This window comes from Mustela nivalis, assembly GCF_964662115.1.
Source record: "Mustela nivalis genome assembly, chromosome: 11".
In the NCBI taxonomy this organism is placed as follows: domain Eukaryota; kingdom Metazoa; phylum Chordata; class Mammalia; order Carnivora; family Mustelidae; genus Mustela; species Mustela nivalis.
Window position 1 is genome coordinate 90,486,188 of NC_139030.1, and position 19,449 is coordinate 90,505,636.

General features: G+C 34.6%; 1 protein-coding gene across 5 annotated transcripts in view; it reads right to left on the reverse strand.

The window, feature by feature from the left end:
* Positions 1-19,449, reverse strand: part of SPAG16 (sperm associated antigen 16) — a 1,051,960-nt gene that overhangs the window by 814,458 nt on the left and 218,053 nt on the right. The gene's annotated exons all lie outside the window — the stretch shown is intronic.

Below are 19,449 nucleotides of genomic sequence, written 5' to 3' on the forward strand. Positions count from 1 at the left end.
GGTTGACACTCTCACATTTAAATGTAAAATATTTTTAAAAAGTTAAATTAGCAGAAATCTTATTAAGCAGAACAAAAAGAAATTCATAAAGGAAATGATAGGCTTACTTATTTACATGAAGCTTGTTTAAATGGAAAAAAAAATAACAATGTCAGGCTGGGAGATATATTTGCAAAACCCTTGGTATATAAATAAAGGTATGGCAAGAAGTGCCTATAAATTTATATAAAAACAATAAACTAACAAAAAAATTTAAGCAAGTGTATAAGTAAGACTCTCACAGAAGAGGAAAATATGTCATCAACATACTTGCCAAATGATGATCTATTTCAGATTAGCAAGGGAAAAGCAAGCTAAAACAACAATGAATAACTTTTCCATTCTGAGTGTGAAAAAGTTATAAAGAACAATTAAATGCATGCTGGCAAGGATTAAAAAAATAGCACTGTATCCATTGTTGGTGGGGTTGTAAATCACCAGAATCTTTTGGGAAATAATCTAGTAACTTCAATTGCAATTAAATCTTAGGTACACTTTCTCATGGAATTATCTAATGGGATATTGAATGGTATTCAGATAAACAACATCAACTTTCTGATATGTATGTACAATCACCATCAGTAGCAAATTTGTCCTTTTTATTTTTATATCATACATGATCATAATGTCATGTCAATATTAGATCACACCAAAAGTTGTTAATGAGGAAAAGCTAGAGACAATAAGAAGCCCTAAGCTTATTACATTAAATAACAAAGTAGGTATGTTAATGGAAAGTTGCACATAGAACTATAGATTTCATCAGTTCAAATGCACTCAAATATAGTCAAATCAATTAAATGTACATGGAAACAGACTATAAAAAACAGTAAACAAAAATCACTTATAAAGGAAGACACAAATAAAAATTACTCATTTGCCTAGATATCTGTACGAAGAGAATATTTTTAAGAATTTACCTATAACTTATTTTGCTTTTCTGACATAAAATATCAAGAAAAGTACATTTATTCCTGATTAATTGCAAATTAATGAGAATTACCACTTACTAGATAGGACTTCTTTTTTAAAAACTTAATTAAGCCAAAATCAAACCATGAATTAGAAATCACCACTGTTATATGACAGAACAGAAACTCTTGCTACCAAGCTACTCAGACCTCAGAGATGCACCCTATGTACAAGCCCCTGGGCACCTGGCTTTCTGTGGAGGAAGCCGCAAAATAGCTTCCATCACCCATCAGGAAAGCCCTGTACTCTATACTGGCCTTGCTCTGATCCATAAGAGTTTGGCTCTATAAGGAACCAAAGAATTCCCTCCTCCAGAACAAAAATAATGAAGACATAAATATGTACAATAAAGTAAACCCTATAAAGATGAAAGTGAGCTAGACAATAACTAGCCCAATAGAAGATAGCTGCCCCAAGATACGTGGTAAAATTACTTTGAAGATACTATTCCAAAATTTGCACAATCGAGCATTCACTTTTTATCTTTAAAAAATGCGGATTCTTGGGGGTGCCTGGATGGTTCAGTGGATTAAGCCTCTATCTTCAGCTCATGTCATAATCACAGAGTCCTGGGATAGAGCCTCGAGTTCTCTGTTGGGGCTTCCTGTTCAGCAGAGCAGGGCTCCCTGCTTCTTTTCTCCCTCTGCCCCTCCTCCTGCTCATGCTTCTTCCCCCAATAAATAAAATCTTTAAAAAAAAAAAAAAAAACATTTAAAAAAAGATTTTTACTTATTTATTGAGAGAGAGAGCAAGCGCACCAGCAGGGGGAGTGGCAAGCAGGAGAGGGAAAATCCAGCTCCGGGCTGAGCAAGGCAGCACAACAGGGACTCCATCCCAGGACCTGAGCCAAAGGCAAGAATTTAACCAACTGAGTCGCCCAGGCGCCCCAGAAATGCAGGTTCCTAAAATTGTATTTGTACTAAGAAATATTTAAATTGGCTTTCATTATCAAATACACAGGGTACCTGGGCAACTACTGTTAATTTTTCCCAAGTTATAATAATAGAATATATTAAAGAAATGTGATAGAATTCTGGTCATCTTTGTAGAAGAACAGATTTTCAAGGGAAAAAAGCTGATATTTACTACCTTAATTTTTTTCAAAAACTAAAATCTTTTTAAAGATATTAGCAGATAAAAGTAATTGTGTTTTTCTTCTGTCTCCACATTAATAAATTAAAACTAATAAAATCTTGTCTTTACCTCTGAGTTCCTCTTATTTCATTAAAGTAGCACTTTCCCTAAAAGTGTATTTTAAATCCTAGGTTTTATTTGTAGTACCATAATGTAGGGATTTACTATACATATTGTTCTCAAGATGCTTGCATCATGTCAAAATTTTTAATACTTATTTTTTAAACTTTGTAAATGATATGGAAAATATAAGAAATATAAAAATTACATTAATGCAAATCTATTTTCATATAGTTGATATAATTGCAGGAGTTAAGTATGAACAGCTCAGCACATAATACAGACTAAATGTGTCCCACCAAAATTTTATGTTGAAACCTTAGCCCTCAATGTGATGGAACTACCTCAATAGAGGTGGAACCTTTGGGAAGTTATTAAGATTAGATGAATGGGGGTTGAACACTCATAAGTGAGGTTAGTGTGCTTATAAAAGTCACCAGACAGCTTGCTGCTTCTCTCTACTCTGTCTTGTGAAAATACAATAAGAAGTTGGCCTGCAACCCAGAAGGAGAGCTTCACAGCATTCAACCTGATTAAATACTGCTGCAGACGCTGGTGTAAGCCATTATCATACGTGTGTGTATAAGTATGTATTGTATAAATGCAACCATGTATGTGTGTGTGAGTGTGTGTGTGTATTGTTAAGAGCTATTGATTAGATGCTGACCTGTGCTGCACATACAACTGACCAAGGGGAAAATAGGGGTGATCTGACATAGCTTAAAATTCCTTGATAACTATATGTTATGTACAATATACACATCTGTGATTGTATATGGTAACCCTCCCAAGTAAGGGTAAGATATTACTATGAGCCCAACTAGTGTAGTTTAACATTATCTAGCAGCACAAGAACATATTCACAAGAACATATTATGTGATGAAGGTGTTCATCACATAATATCAGTTTGGCACATGGGATTTAATCCCACCATGTTCAGTTCCTTAAATAGCAAGATCTCTAGCACTGCAGATTCTCTTGTCACAATTACGCTCATGTAGAATGCTCCTTGTCTCCTTGAAAGCTTGGTTTTGCCCTCTAACCCTAATTCACTATAAGCAATGAGCATAAATAACTTCGGTTTGGAGATGAGTTGATACAGAACATTAAAAGAACAGTCATGGAAAGTAATGTGGGTATAAATCTGATTGTAAGTGGTCCCAGCAGAGTTGATGAAAAACCGGATAAACAAGATTAGATTGTTTTCCTAAGAAGTTTTATAGTCGAAAGATATAGGAATGGTATATTATCCACAACAACAGAAAATTACTATACTTGCAAAAATTTGAAGTTTTACTTGATGAAAAAGTAATCAAGCATATCAAAACATAAAGTTATTTATATCTTTGTTTTTCAAATTATGGCCTGAGGGCCAGCAGTATAGATATCATGGAGAGCTTATTAGAAATGCATATCCTCAGTCTTCACTCCCTCATGCTAAATCTGAACCTATCTTTTTAACAAGATCCCCAGGTGACAACTATATACATTAAGGTTTGATATACACTGGTTTAGATTAGCCTTAACTTTGGGGCTTTTATATGTCTCATAAATATGTTCTTGTTATTATCAGGACTAATCAAAGTCTCTAGAAATATTTAGGAAATCATCAAAAACTTTTTTGTAATTTTTTTTCCAGCAAAACAAAAATGCACAGAATTTTATGACAAAATTAAGAGAATTCAAAATTCTGGAAAAAGTAGAAGAAACACAGACCACAGACATGTTATGAAAAGGATATTTCCAAAGCAATCAGAGCAGCAGGAAACAGTGCAATATGTCAAGAGAATTTTAAGAATAAAATGAATGGCTGAGCTTTTAGCATTGAAAAATGCCTCTACTAACCAAAGTCAACTATATTTAGAATATAAGCAATAGAGGTCAATATCATGCACCAATCATCTACAGATTAATGTCAATTTTGGTGAAAGAGTTTTATTTACATTTTCTTTTTAAGTAATAGCATGCTATTGAAGAACAGAGATAACAAAAATTATCATAGAGTAACAAAAATGATTGCTATATATTAATATAATTAAGGGATTAAAAAATGACATCTGAGTTGATTAGAATCTGTGCTGATTAGAAAAGATCATCCAACTTTGCCTCCAGAGTTTTCGATCACTCCATTTTATTTTTGTTTGCATCTGACTCTCCTATTCAGAAGATTTCAACAACACTGGCAGGCTCAAGATAAGCCAGAAGGATGAAAATTACAACATCAGCAATTAATTGTATGGGGATTATTTGAAACTGTTCACTCTAAAAACAGTTTGAAAAGTGCTAGAGTTAAAAGAAGTGTTCAAAAATTTAAACAATGAATTCCGATCTTGGATCTCAGAGTCTATTAAGATAGACCATCGCATACTATTAACCACATGAATTAAATCTGATAACAAAATCAGGAGAGATAAGCCAAATGTTTTTAAATTGTATACTCTAGGAGAGGGCAGTTTCTTAAGCCGTGAATGTATGTTTCTACACCATCACCAGAAAGACCATTTAATTTGGATTTGAATCAGATTGTTATGCAGATGTTGCATAAAAATCATTCAAAATCTTAATTGATTTTTTTGTCCACAGAAGGTACACCAGATGTTACACAGTGAGTTTAGGTTATTATTCCATTGTCAAAAATTACTGTGAAGAATAGCAATTTACTTATGATTATAATAAAATAATAGCTATAAAATTTAAGGCTTTCTCTCAATACTTGTCTAAAATTTAAAAGTAATTGAAAAATCTTCTTCCTCAAATCACTTTTTTAAAATTAAGGATTGAAGAATAAAAATATTTTTTAAAAGGGAAGAATAAAATGACCAGTAGCTAAAGGATAAATGTTTCTTAATGTTTCTTTCTGAATGTTTCTTATGGTAAACTTCATCCTTAGAGAATATAGAAATTATATAACTTTTCTAATACTTTTAATTCCAACTACTCATCCAATTTAGATAATTCCTGTAACTACCTAGCTGTATGGTTTCTTGTTCAGTTATCTCTCACCCCAGCAACACTTTGTCATATCTGAAGTTTGTTATCATTCAGTCCTTGAACTGTTCAGTTGGGAAATCTAGTTTATTGATCACAACTTCATGCATCCAGTCACCATGACCTCCAGTTTTAAAGTTGTTCCTATGTCCCAAGTCTATCTTCTCTTGCTTTCACTCCCCAAATTCAATACAGATCTCATAATCTGTACAAACACTCAGCAGAACTAGAATTTTCCTCTCCTACTCTCTATTCTAGCAACACATCTCTATCTTTGCTTAGAACCATCTATATGCTCTCCTTAGCTCTGGCATTCAGCTGGGCTAGGAACAGATTATCCTCAAGGTCCTGAGCTGACTCAGAATTGGTCTCAGTCCTTGTGAAGCCTGGGCTTGGTTGATTCTTACTCCTAGGTTATAATTCTTCAGAGTTTGAAAAGGATCTTGTTAGTTTGTAGGTTCTGATTATTTCCAATTTTCTGAAAAAGATTTATCTATCTATCTATTTATTTATTTGAGAAAGAGAGAGAGTACGCACATGTATGCACATGAGCTCATGAGCTGGGGGTAGGGGCAGAGAGAGAAAGTGTCCTCAAGCAGACTCCTAGCTGAGCCTTAAGCACAATGCAGAGCTCAATCACAGTATCCTGAGATTATGACCTGAGCTGAAATCAAGAGCCAGCCACTTACCCAACTGAGCCATCCAGGTAATGTGAGAAACAGAGACAAAAGGAAAGTTATTACATTTCCTTACTATCTAGAGCCCACTGACAAGTCCTGGAAATAGGAAGAGTGACATTCCTCTAGGGACTCAACTGCCTCCACTGTAATACTTTGCTAAGGGCAAAAGGCGATCCCAGCTTGACCGACCCCTACCCCCAACCAGGATCCTGTAAGTCTACTTTAACATATAAAAATTCCTTTGGAAACTTCCTTTATCTCTAAACCCTCCAAGATACATGCTGGCAATCATCCCCAAGCATATGGCCCACTGATATATATCTGAAGGGTGTCATGAGTAAGGTTTTATTAGATGGTAATAAATGACCTTTTCCCAAAAATAGCCAGCCCCTCAAGGTCCTGGAAACCTTGCTTCCAAAATTCCTTAAGAGACTTGTGCTATTTCTGGCCCCCTCCCATCTTGCAAGTATGTAATGGACCACTCCTCACAACCCCGGGGCAGCAGCTCTTTCTGCCCACAGGTCCATGCTCTAAAAAACCACCATTTTGCACCAAAGATGTCTCAAGAATTCTTCCTTGGTCATTGGCTCCAGACTCCACCCCACTGAATCTCACCTATATTCTAAAACTTCATCACATGTGCCCCTATTTCTAATTTTTGATTGTTGAAAACCTTGGTCTGTTTTGTAGTCTCTCATCTTCCACTTTCTGCTCAGCTACTTAGCTTCTTAACAGCTTCTTTAGAAGTGAAACCAGCAAGAAGAAAAACAGCTTCAACTATCAGGTTCCCCTATTTAGAATTCCTTTCTCTCCAGAATTTTGACTCCTGCAAATCTTGCTGCTTGGGAGTTCCCCTATACCTTCTAACAAGTGATATTTTATATTTTGTCCAGGTTACTTACTCTAAATGGAAGAATTGCTCAGAACTAAACTAGTTTCATTGCTGAAAGCAGAAGTCTATATTGAGTTTGTATTGATTAATGGATTGTTTCTCCCTCTAGACTATAAATTCCCTAAAGAAAATAACTGTGTCGGGGCGCCTGGGTGGCTCAGTGGGTTAAGCTGCTGCCTTCGGCTCAGGTCATGATCTCAGGGTCCTGGGATCGAGTCCCGCATCAGGCTCTCTGCTCGGCAGGGAGCCTGCTTCCCTCTCTCTCTCTCTCTCTCTCTCTCTCTCTCTCTGTCTGCCTCTCCATCTACTTGTGATTTCTCTCTGTCAAATAAACAAATAAAATCTTAAAAAAAAAAAGAAAAGAAAATAACCGTGTCCTCTGTTCATCGCTATCTCCCATGTTCCTACAAAAGAGCCCAGAAAGTATCACTTAATACATATGTCATGAGGAGTGGAATGTAACAAAGAAGAGAACTGAAGAGCAAAAAGATAAATAAATGGAAACTAGTTGCCAAATTAGCATGTGGTAATAATAGGGGTAGATCTAGATCTAATGTTCTTGCCACAGAAAGTAACACTGACACATTATATTTAAACAGCTCTTCCAAAAAAACACTTTTATTACTAAATTTATTGAAAATAAGCACGTTTATATTATTGACCATAAAACAATCTGTAAATTTTGAATTTTCAACATAATTTTACTTTTGTGATTATAGTATTTTCATCACAGTAGTGATGTAATTAAGTTTGTAGGCTCAGGGACTAGACTACAGGATTGACTCTTGGCTCTGTCATGTAGTAGCTGTTTCACCTTGAATAGGTCTCTTAATTGTTTCAGGTTCAGTTTCTGTCAAATAGCATTAATAGTGGTATAAAATTCATAGGAGTCTTATCTATATGAATAAAGTTAATAAATGTAAAGTACTCAAAACTCTACTTGACACATGTTCAATAAATGTTAGAATGCAATGGTTGCACTAACTATTTCTCTAGCTCATGTGCTGCAAGACTTATGTAACAAATAGTCACTGCCATAATTTATAATTCCACTTAAATTATTTCACCCATATATGGTTAGTTCACAGATTTTTTATGATTTAAAAAGTTAATAACAATCTTAGGGGCGCCTGAATGGCTCAGTCATTAAGCATCTGCTTTCTGCTCAGATCATGATCCCAGGGTCCTGGGATCAAGCCCTGTCCTGGGCTTCCTCTTCAGCAGGAAACCTGCTTCTCCCTCTCCCACTCCCCGTGCTTGTGTTCCCACTCTCCTGTGTCTCTCTCCATCAAATAAATAAAATCTTTTTTTAAAAAGTTAATAACATTCGGGGCACCTGGGTGGCTCAGTGGGTTAAGCCACTGCCTTTGGCTCGGGTCATGATCTCAGGGTCCTGGGATCGAGTCCCGCATCGGGCTCTCTGCTTAGCAGGGAGCCTGCTTCCCCCTCTCTCTCTCTGCCTGCCTCTCCATCTACTTGTGATTTCTCTCTGTCAAATAAATAAATAAAATCTTTAAAAAAAAAGTTAATAACATTCTCAAATATGTTTTAAATTTATAATTCATGATGATGGACTGGGCACAGGTTTTGCCTCTGCTACCTCCTCCTTTCAGTCATTGAAATAACATCAAGGACAAAAGACATTTGTTCAAGAGCAGAGAATGTGAATGGGATAGCACAGAAGATTAAACCAAGCAAATGGAGTCATAGATAAGATCAGCACAAGAGGAGGCAAGGCTTAATGAAGGTGGTTGCTGTTTCCTTTTTAGTGACAAAGCTACCCTTCCTCCTCTCTCTTCCTAATTGACAGGTAAGGAGAGCAGAAGGATCAGGTTTCCCAATCTATATGTACTTCCACATATATGGGCCCTGTAATAAGCACAACTACTCAAAGACTAGTACTATAATGGCAGAGAAATCCAGAACAAGTCACCTGCAGTAATTCATTTAGTTCTTCATTCATAAATATGCGCAAACAATAAACACTATGGAAAAATGAATGGAACAAAAGCAAGAGAAAATGAAAAGACAAAGATAACATACTTGTAATAATATTATATTGTTGTAATACTTATTATAATAAGTATTTTCAGAGAGATTCAAAAAGACATTCTGCATGTGTGAAAAAAATTATCATTTCAAAAAGACAATCACAGAATGAGAATGAGTTTGTAGAAATTAAAACTATAACTATTACTATAAAAACAAAATCAATATTAAGTACTAAAATATTGAAACAAAAATCCCCTAAATGTAGAGAAAAAGAGTAAAATGACAGGACATATGATAAGGAGAGACACAGAAAATCAATTCAGGAGGTCAACATCAATAAACATACTTGTTTCCCAGAAAAAGGGAACAGAGGTAAGAAAGGGAATAACTAAAGAAATTGTTTGAATTGTTCTAGCCAAATACACATAGGAGTCTTCATAATAAATGACATCCCAAGGGGCAAAATAAAACTTCCTGTACTTAGACATAGCTGGTTAAAGTTCAGAACAAAGATCAAGAGAAGATACTAAAAATATACAGAACCTTCCCCTCTCCATCCTCCCAAGAAAAAGTCAGTTAGCATTTGATACCTCACTAGCAACTCGGAATTCTGAAAGAAAATGGAAAAAATGTCTTCAATGGGAAATGATACTACCAGAAATAATTTTGAATATTGAAATCTCTGGCAATGAAATTATCAATGAAATATAAAAGCAAAACAAGAACACTTCAAACATGCAGGAATTCAGAAAATGTATTTCCATGGTTTGTTTTTTTTCTTTTAAATTACTGGAAGACATTTTTACTCAAACACAATTAATGAGGAACTCAAGAGAGGAACTGTCAAGCATAAACTGACATTCAAGAAACTTTGTATATAAGAGAGGAATACAACAAAGAGAAATTCAAGAATGACAGTTGACCAAAGGATCTAGAAGAAATTATTTCTGATTAGCACATTCAAGATATAACATGATAAAAGAACCAGAGTATATTAATAATAATACAGGAAAAAACCCTTTTTTTTCTGATAAAAAAATAAAAGTATAGGTGGATCTTCTTGGAAAAACAGAACATTGTTTTTAAAAGTCCTTGTTCAAATATAGCAACTAAAAATATGACATAATTCTAAGCAAGAGATTAAATTTAAGAGAAGTGATTCCTACTGTTCTATGTGTATGCATATACATACCCCTGCAGGCAGAAAATTTGGCTACAGCTAAAGAAATATACTCTTTTACCCACAAACACAACCACATTACCTACTCAATAGTAGCTACATAATGCTATTTATTGAAATCTATTTTCCGAATGAATCTACAATAAATATTGAAGATAATTATAGCTGATATATATTTTAATACTTGAAATTATTAAAGTACTATCATATCAGGCAGAATTTGAGATGTGGAGGGAAACTGGAAAAAAGTTAATAGATGCTAAATTCCTGATCCTTCATTGGATGAAGTCAAAGATACTGTTTTAAATAGAAGGATACAGAAATAAAGGTTAACTTTTATTAATTAAATTTATCATGAATTTATAAATTTATCTCCAAATGATATAACAAAAACAAAAAATAAACTCTTAAGGGACAGAAAGTTCAAAGAGTAGAGAGAAGTAATTCTCACCTTCCATGTTGGAAAAACAATAGATTTTTCTCAGAGGTGGTGTATGATGAAACACATACGCGCGCGCGCGCGCACACACACACACACACACACACACACACACATCCTCCTTATATCACTAAAAGAACTAAAAATAGAAATGGTCCTCAGTAGCTACATGTAAGAAAAGGAACTATTGTTGGGTGGACTGGGGAGACCTCTGGGCCCTGAGGCCTCTACTCAGCCCATCTCAAGGACATCACCCAGAGGTAACAGGAAAAAAATGCAAGGACAGATTAGACAGTGGTTGAGAGGCTCAAGCAGAGAGTTTATTGAAGAGAGACTACACTCTCCAGAAGGGAGAACAGGCTAGCTGAAGGGAGAGTTGCACCTGGGGTTTGGGTCTCTTTTACTGACAATAGTAAACTAAGGGATAGGATACTCATTACTTGGGGATGATATTTCTTTGAGAACAGGGTTACACACCTTTTCTCCCATACTTGGTCAGGGGCTTAGGACTTCTTTGTCTTGGGCCTGTCTGGTGTCATCTGGCTCCTTTGGGCTTTGTTTATGGGATGACCACAAGACAAGGTGCTGACTTTCCTGATAATGGGCCTCAACAACCCCTTTGCTGGCCTCCAGGTATCCTGTTAAGGCCTAACTCACTGCCTATTCTAGCAGAACTGGTCATGTGGTGTAAGAGGGAGTCTTTCACGATCTTTTTCTTCTTTAATGCTGCTTAAATTTTTATTTGCATGTCATGTATTAAAATTATAGAATTATTTTGAGGTTGGCTGAAATTTTTTCCAGTAATATTACTTGTATACCTAAGTACATTCTCTTTATCATGCCAGAATTGTTTTAGATATATATGGCTTTTTTTTTTCCTATCATAGGAGCCAAGGGCAGGCTGCCCTAAACAGGGCACCTTGGCATGAATATTAATTTGAGCTAAAATTAACCCAAACCGGGGTACCTGGATGGCTCAGGGGGTTAAAGCCTCTGTCCTCGGCTCAGGTCATAATCCCAGGGTCCTGGGACCGAGCCCCATATTGGGCTCTCTGCTTCTCAGGGAGCCTACTTCCTCCTCTCTTTCTCTGCCTGCCTCTCTACCTACTTGTGACCTCTGTCTGTCAAGTAAATAAATAAAATCTTTAAAAAGAAAATTAACCCAAACCTAGCAAATTCAGAAAAAGCTCTTTATCTCCCCCTCAAATGCCTGTTTGTATCAGGAGGAGAGCTATTAACAGATTCCTCTTTACCTAAGAAACGAATCTGCATATTGGGGCAACTTTTGTTTTCCAAACATTCCCTTTTAACTTCCAGCTAATGTAATGGTTTTTTCCCCTTTGTATTCTCAAATACCAACTCCAGTCCTTAGCTCATTTACTTCACTGTCTTTAGAATTTCCACGACTGTGTGAATTCTCTGTACATAGGCTATTAAATTTTATTTTCTCCTACTAATTCATCTCATGTCAATTTAATTATTAGTCCAGCTAGAAGGACTGTGAAGGGTAGAGGAACCACCCCCCGCACCACAAACACTATAAAGGAAAAAAATGCTACATTATTCCCTTTGTTAGTTCAAGGTAATTAGAAATTTTGTGACAGAATGTCTAGCTTTTTTTTTTTTTTTTTTTTTTTCAAATAATAAACATTCCACTATTGTTTCTGACTCACCAAATCCTAATACTTCATTATGCTTTAGACTCTTTTTCTGGCATCTACAAACCTATTCAATATCACTTTTCTTCTATAGAGATATCATAATAAAAGAAAAATTACAAACAAAAGGGTAATTAGAATAGATATGATGATATGATTTCATACATTTGGTTTCCTTAGTGAATATTGTATACACAGTTCAAAATTTATAATATAAAAACAATATGTGTCTATAACCAGACTGGGTAGGATATAGAAGAGTTTCCAATTTACCTTTGAATCTCACTTAACTTTTATGGTTGATTTTTATGTATGTAGGATTTATGGCCTAATAAAAGAAAAAAATGCAAGAAAATACCTTTATGAATTATAAGCATCCTAGCAGAATACTATGCTTGAAATACTGATTATCACTCATAAAGTAATATAAGACTAATTCTAAGTGTTCCCTTGTTGGTCATTACCCAGGTTTTAGAATTTGAAGTAACTGCATATATATTTACATATTTATAATTAGAAAAAGATCATCTCTATAAATTCTTAATCTAATATCCCACTGGGAAATTACATCTTTAGGAAAAAAAGCAATAAATATTTTACAAGGTTTTGGATTTTTTTAAATCATGTCCCGCCTTTCTTATTGTGAGAATAACTGAATTTAAAATGTATGCTATAGTTTTACAAATATATTAAAGTAATCTTTTAAAATACGACCATCATTCAAAGTATAAAACATAATTTGTGATTTAGATAAATTTGTAAGTATTCAAACAAGCATTTTTTTAAAAAAATTAGAATATGAGTTTTAAATATGTAATGCAATTTTAATTTGTTATAATCTTTCCTTCCACTGTAATTTGGTTGCTGAATAGCAAGGGCCCATGTAAGCTGCCATATAGCAGTTAACTTTTTTTTTTTTTAAGTCTATGAGACTTCTCTTTCCTCATTTCTCCTTAAACATGATAGCAATTACCTGCAGTGATTTGATGCACCTGACACTAATTGCATTCTTTCTCTGAAAACCTGCATGACATCACATTGCCATCACAAAGCAAGAAGTTTATGCACTCACTGACCTTCTAAGTTGAAATGAGAATAAACACAGCCATTCCATTTAGAAACTGTGTAGATAATTAAGAGGTGATCTCTGTAGGATGACAGTTGTTATTTTGCTTTAGAATTTAAAGGCATAGAAAACTGGATACATGGTTTTCTTCTTATTTTGATGAAAGGATAAAATTAATGGTCTTATTTCTTGAATATTTCACTCACAGATTGTATAGCTAAAATGAATTCTATACAGCTGAAAGAAATTGAATGAGGACTATATCTTAGATGATATTAAGAAATTACTGTAATGATACTATTGTGGTTATTTTCTCAAGTTATTAACCACTAGATAAATATAATGAAGTATTTATGAGTGAAATGATATAATGTTAGGATTTACTTTAAAACATTTCAGGAAAGAAGGACAAAATTGTCATACCTGTTTTTGATTTATATTTTTATGACAGAGCCATATTGTGTTGCTAATATATAAACTTCTTGAAGATGCTCTGTATTTTACATTTTTTTATCTCCACAATACAAGTACATAATAACATACAGAAAATTTTTATTAAAATGGTTGTAGACTAAATAAACTAAATCAAGAAATATAAGTAATCTGGCGCACTTGGCTGGCTCATCATTGAAATGTTTGACTCTGGATCTTATTCATGGTTAGGTGTTCAGGCCCTATATTACTTAAAAGTAAAATCTTTAAAAAAAAGAAGAATGATTAAAAATTTTCTTAATATTTAATAATATTTGTCATAAAAAGCTTCTAATTGTTCTTTTCATCATAAAACTCTTATGTTGAGGTTTTTAAACCAAATGTTGGGTGCTATTTAAAAGATATCATACACTTAAGTATATAATAATGAATTCTTCTGTTACACATTAATTTCTAGAACTTGTTAGTATAAGGCTTTATGGGAGGTAATAGAGAATCACTATGGAGTTGATTTTCATTGTTACTTGATCAGACACTAATATGTTTACATTTATTCAAGTACTAATATGCTTATAAAAACTGACAAAATTTACACACAATCTTACAATTGATAAAGTATTAAGTTACATGATCATTAATCTGTTACACTGGAATGCTGTTTTCAGAGAAAAATTTCTTACATTTCTAGGGGAAAATATATTCTTTAGAAATAAAAACTCACATAACACTTATAAATAACACTTTATTCTTCTGACTTCTCATTAGGGAAAAAAAAAAACTTCTGCAAAGAGATAATATGATTATGTTTGTGCATCCAAAGCAAAAGAATACATTTCAAATGCATTTAAGCTTGAGAAGAAAATTAGTTTAGTGGGATTAGATCAGCCATGCAGGCTTTTTTGAATTTTCAAATGTATACTTATGAAAGACATATAATCTATCCACTTTTCATTTTCATCTTACCATTTATAACTTTCCTTGTCCTTACTTCCTATCCTGATTCTTCTGTATATCATATCCTGAGAAAAATCAGCAATTTTTAAGTTTTCAAAATATTCCATTCTTTTTTTGAATTATATATGTATATATATTTTGATATTTTATATGTATATTTTATTAAGGTACACAATGTTATATTAATTTTAGGTATACAGTAGTGATTCAGTAAGTGCATATGGTATGCACACCTTAAATGTATCTACCATTTGTCACCATACAACACTATTAGAATACCATTAAATGTATTCCATATGCTCTATCTTTCATCACCATGACTTATTCATTCCATAACTGGAAGTCTGCACATCCTACTCCCCTTCATCCATTTTGTCTATCCATCCCTACCCCCTCTCCACTGACAACCAATAGTTTGTTCTCTGTATTTATGAGTCTATTTCTGCTTTTTCTGTTTATTTGTTCCTTTTGTTTTTTAGATTCCACACATAAGTGGAATCGTATGCTATTTGTTTTTCTCTGACTTATTTTGCTTAGCAGAATACTCTCTACATTCATCCAAGTAGTCACAAAAAGTAAGATCTCACCCTTTTTTATAGTTGGGTAGTATTCCATTGTATATATACTACACATTTTCTATTTATCTATTGGTGGACACTTAGGTAGCTTCCATGCCTTGTCTATTGTAAGTAATATGGCAACAAATATAGGGGTACATATGTCTTTTTGAATTAGTGTTTTTGTTTTCTTTGGATAAAGACCCATGAATGGAATTACTGGTCATACAGTAATTCTATTTTTAATTTTTTGAGAAACCTTCATACTGTTTTCCATTTTATATTCCTGCACCAATTTATATTCCTGCCAATAGTGCAGAAGCATTCTTTTTTCTCTACACTCACACCAACACTTGTTATTTCTTCCCTTCTTGATGGTAGTCATTCTGATGGTGAGATAGTGTCTTATCATGCTGTTGATTTGTATTTCCCTAATGATCAGTGATGTTGAACATCTTTTTCATATGTCTGTTGGCAATGTGTATATCTTCTTTGGAAAAATGTCTATTCAAGGTCTCTGACCATTTTTTAATCATATAATTTCTTTTTTAAGGATATTCCATTCTTAATGATTAATATTATCCTATAGAGATATCATTATATTTCAAAAAATGTGGGAAATAAGACAAAATATCTGAAAGGTTTATAATTTTCCTATTATTCAAAATTGTCCCAAAATATATAAAATTAAAGGGAATGAAGGGTGTTTATGCATTTGTACATATGCATTTAGAAAGAAACAACAACAAAAACAGCAAAACAATCTGAGAAAAGCAAAAGATGACTAAGAGATTAAAAAGGAAAATGATTAGATCATTATTATGGAGATACCATTGGCTGGTATGTTTCAAGAGTTCTAAAGGAGATAGATTCTTTTAGACAATGTTCTCCTTTTTGACAATGTTCATTACTGAGTTACCTGAGCAAGAGAGTCCATTTGCTGATGGAAAACCACCAATAACAGAAGTAAGACTTTTTTAGATTAAGCTACACTAATTTTATATATACTGATCACGATTTTATTTTATCTCAGTGGAATATCTTTTTGATTTCCTGATATAATGTTATTAGGAACATTACTTTGTATCAGCAGATAAATGAAAAATGAGAAATAAAGGGAGAAAGAAGAAATGAAACAAGTACAACCAGGTATCTAAAGTATAAACAGGTTTATATCTGGGTCATTTAGAGTCTTGAATAAAACACTCATATCACATGAAAACACGAGAGGTTCTAAAGAGAGGTTCTACTCTAGGCAATAGCAAACAACAAAGCTAGAAAGGAATCTCAAGGCAATGAAGAAATATACTCAAGGCTTTCATTATTTCAGAGTTGAATGGGGCATCTGGCTGTGGAGGGTAAAGGAAGACATCTGATGTCCAGCTGAATATAAATGAACCAATCCTCAAAAAACAGCCACATTCTTTGCTTAATGAAATATAGTGATATAAGTTATAATAAAGAGATATTGGGGAAAAGGAAATTAGAGACTTGGACAGTAAAAGAAAATTTATTTAAACAGCAAGACAAGGACAGAGTAAAGGATTTTGATGCAAGTTGTAAACTACATTAAATTTTTATATGAAAATAATCTATAAAATTATAGGAGATTACCTTCAATATTCCTGGCATAATTTTGAAATAAGCATATAAAATCAAAATATTTTTGAGAACTGAAAGTATCAAATGAAAAAGTTTTTGTTTTAAAATAGTATATCTTTTTTCTCTAGATTTTATTTAAATTCAAGTTAGTTCACATAGAGTGTAGTATTAGTTTCAGAGGTAGAATATAGTGATATTTCAGTTTCATTTAACACACAGTATTCATTACATCAAGTGCCCTCCTAATGGTCAACACCCAATTACCCCCATCCTTCCACTCACCTCCGTCCAGAAACCCTCATTTTGTTCCCTATATTTAAGTTTCCTTTGGTTTGCCTCACTCTGTGTCTTTATTTTTCCTTCCCTTCCCCTATGCTCCTCTGTTTTATTTCTTAAATTCCACATATGAGTGAAATCATATGGTATTTGTCTTTCTCTGACTTATTTTGCTTAGCATAATATCCTCTGGTTCCATCCAAGTCATTACAAATGACAAGATTTTGTTCTTTATGATGACTGAGTAATATTCTAGTGTGTATATATATATGACATCTTCTTTATTCGTTCATCCATTAATGGACACCTAGGTTATATCTTAGGTATTATGAATAATGTTACAGTGAACATGGAAGTGTAGATACCTCTTTGAGATCCTGTTTTCCTATCTAGTTGATGGACAGCTGGGCTCTTTTCATGTTTTGTCTATTGTAGATAGTGCTGCTATAAATATTGGGGTGCATGTGTCCCTTCAAATTAAAAAAAAGGCATAGTTTACACATTTATTCTGTTCTTTCCAAATATCAGCCAGATAACATTTGTCAAATTAATAAATTGTATATGCTCTGAAAAACAGAGCTGATCAATGGACAGCAAGTTCTATAATACAAGATGGAAATACAACTGAATTGAGGAAAGTAAGAATCACATCTAACTGGAGTATATGCTAAGGGGAAGCCCACTAGGAAAGTGACTGACTGAAACTCCCAGCAGTTTCTGAAGACAGGTACAGAGCATAAAGAAGCTTGAGAGGAGAGTAGATAATTGTAGTAGTTAGTTGGTGAATTCTGAGAAAATCAAGCAATTTTAGAAACCTGTAGGATATGCAAGCAATCCAAAATGCAAACTTAACTCTCATCTCTACTAGTTAAAAGGTGCAGAGTGTATTCATATTAAAGTCAGGCCAGACAAATAAGAGTACGTAAGCTATGTATGGCCTAAAACAACAAAGACCAGAGAGGAAAGAGAAGCTTTCTACAAAGCAGAAGGTATCCCTGCACCTATTCCTTATTTTCTACAAAGAGTTGATAATTTAAAAAATTAAGAGGTAGTGGGGAGGGAGGAGTCAAGATGGCAGAGAAGTAGCAGGCTGAGATGACATCAGGTAGCAAGAGATAAGCTAGATAGCTTATCAAACCACTCCAAACACCTACAAATCCAACAAGAGATCAAAGAGAAGAAGAGCACCAATTCTAGAACAGAAAATTGATCACTTTCTGAAAGGTAGGATCCGTGGAGAAGTGAATCCAAAGCAATGGGAAGATAGACCAAGGGGGGAGGGGCCGGCTCCTGGCAAGCAGTGGAGGAACGGAGCACAAAATCAGAACTTTTAAAAGTCTGTTCCACTGAGGGACATCTCTCCAGAGGCTAAACTGGGGTAAAGCCCACGCGGGGACAGTGTGGCCTCAGGTCCTGCGGGGACACAGAAGGATCAGGGGTATCTGAGTGTCACAGAGCTCACAGGTATTAGAGCGGGGAAGTCGGCTACAGAGATGGAGCCAAGGAGTGAGTTCTCAACTTGGGGTTACCTTGAACCACAATCCATGGCACAGGCCATTGCTCTGTGAGTGGGGATCCCACAAGATCCAGGGATACCCCTCTGGAATAGCTCAGGGATCTGCAGAGTTCTGAGACTCCAGGCAGAGCTGTGTGCCAGAGACAGAGACCCTTGGTCACGGGCTGGGTGAGCTTGGAGTGCAGCTGGAGGCCAGGGCAAGGGGAGTGATTGAACACTTTTCTCCGAGCATGGCCAGAGGCCAGGGAGACGGGAGTGATTGAGCACTTTTCTCTGAGGGCTCACTGAAGAGTGGGGCCCCGAGCTCTTGACTCCTCCAGGCCATTTTCACTCCCATCCTCTACGGAAAGCACTCAGGGAACAAAAGCTCCCAGAAGAGAACCCAAGTGGATTACATAGCCTGGCCCCTGGTAAGGGCGGTGCAATCCTGCCTCGGGCAAAGACACTTAATAATCACTACAACAGGCCCCTTCCCCAGAAGATCAACAAGAATTCCAGCCAAGACCAAGTTCACTTACCAAGGAAAACAGCAGAATTCCAAAGGAGGAGAAAGCAAAGCATGGAATTCATGGCCTACTCCCCATGATTCTTTAGTCTTGCAAGTTATTTTGTTTTTTAATTTAATTTTTTTCTTCTACTAAATTTTTTAACTTTTACCCTTTCCTCTTTTAACGTTTTTTAACTAGTTTATCTTAACAATTCTCAATTGTTTCTCAATTCCTTTATTAGAAATTAAAAAAATTTGTTTCCATTTTCATAGGCATATTCCATCCCTTCACTGTGTTTACCCTTATATATGTTTTTCATTCTTTAAAATTTGGGGAGGTAGTTTCTTCTAAGAGACCAAAATACTCCCCAAATTAAGTGGGTGACCCTGTTCTAGTGACCAGTCTAATAGATATTCTTTTTGTTATTTTTTATTTGCTTTCTTTTTTTAATTTTTTTTTCTGAACTTCATTTTACCCCCTTTCTCCCCCCCCCCCATGATTTGGGGTCCCTTCTGATTTGGTT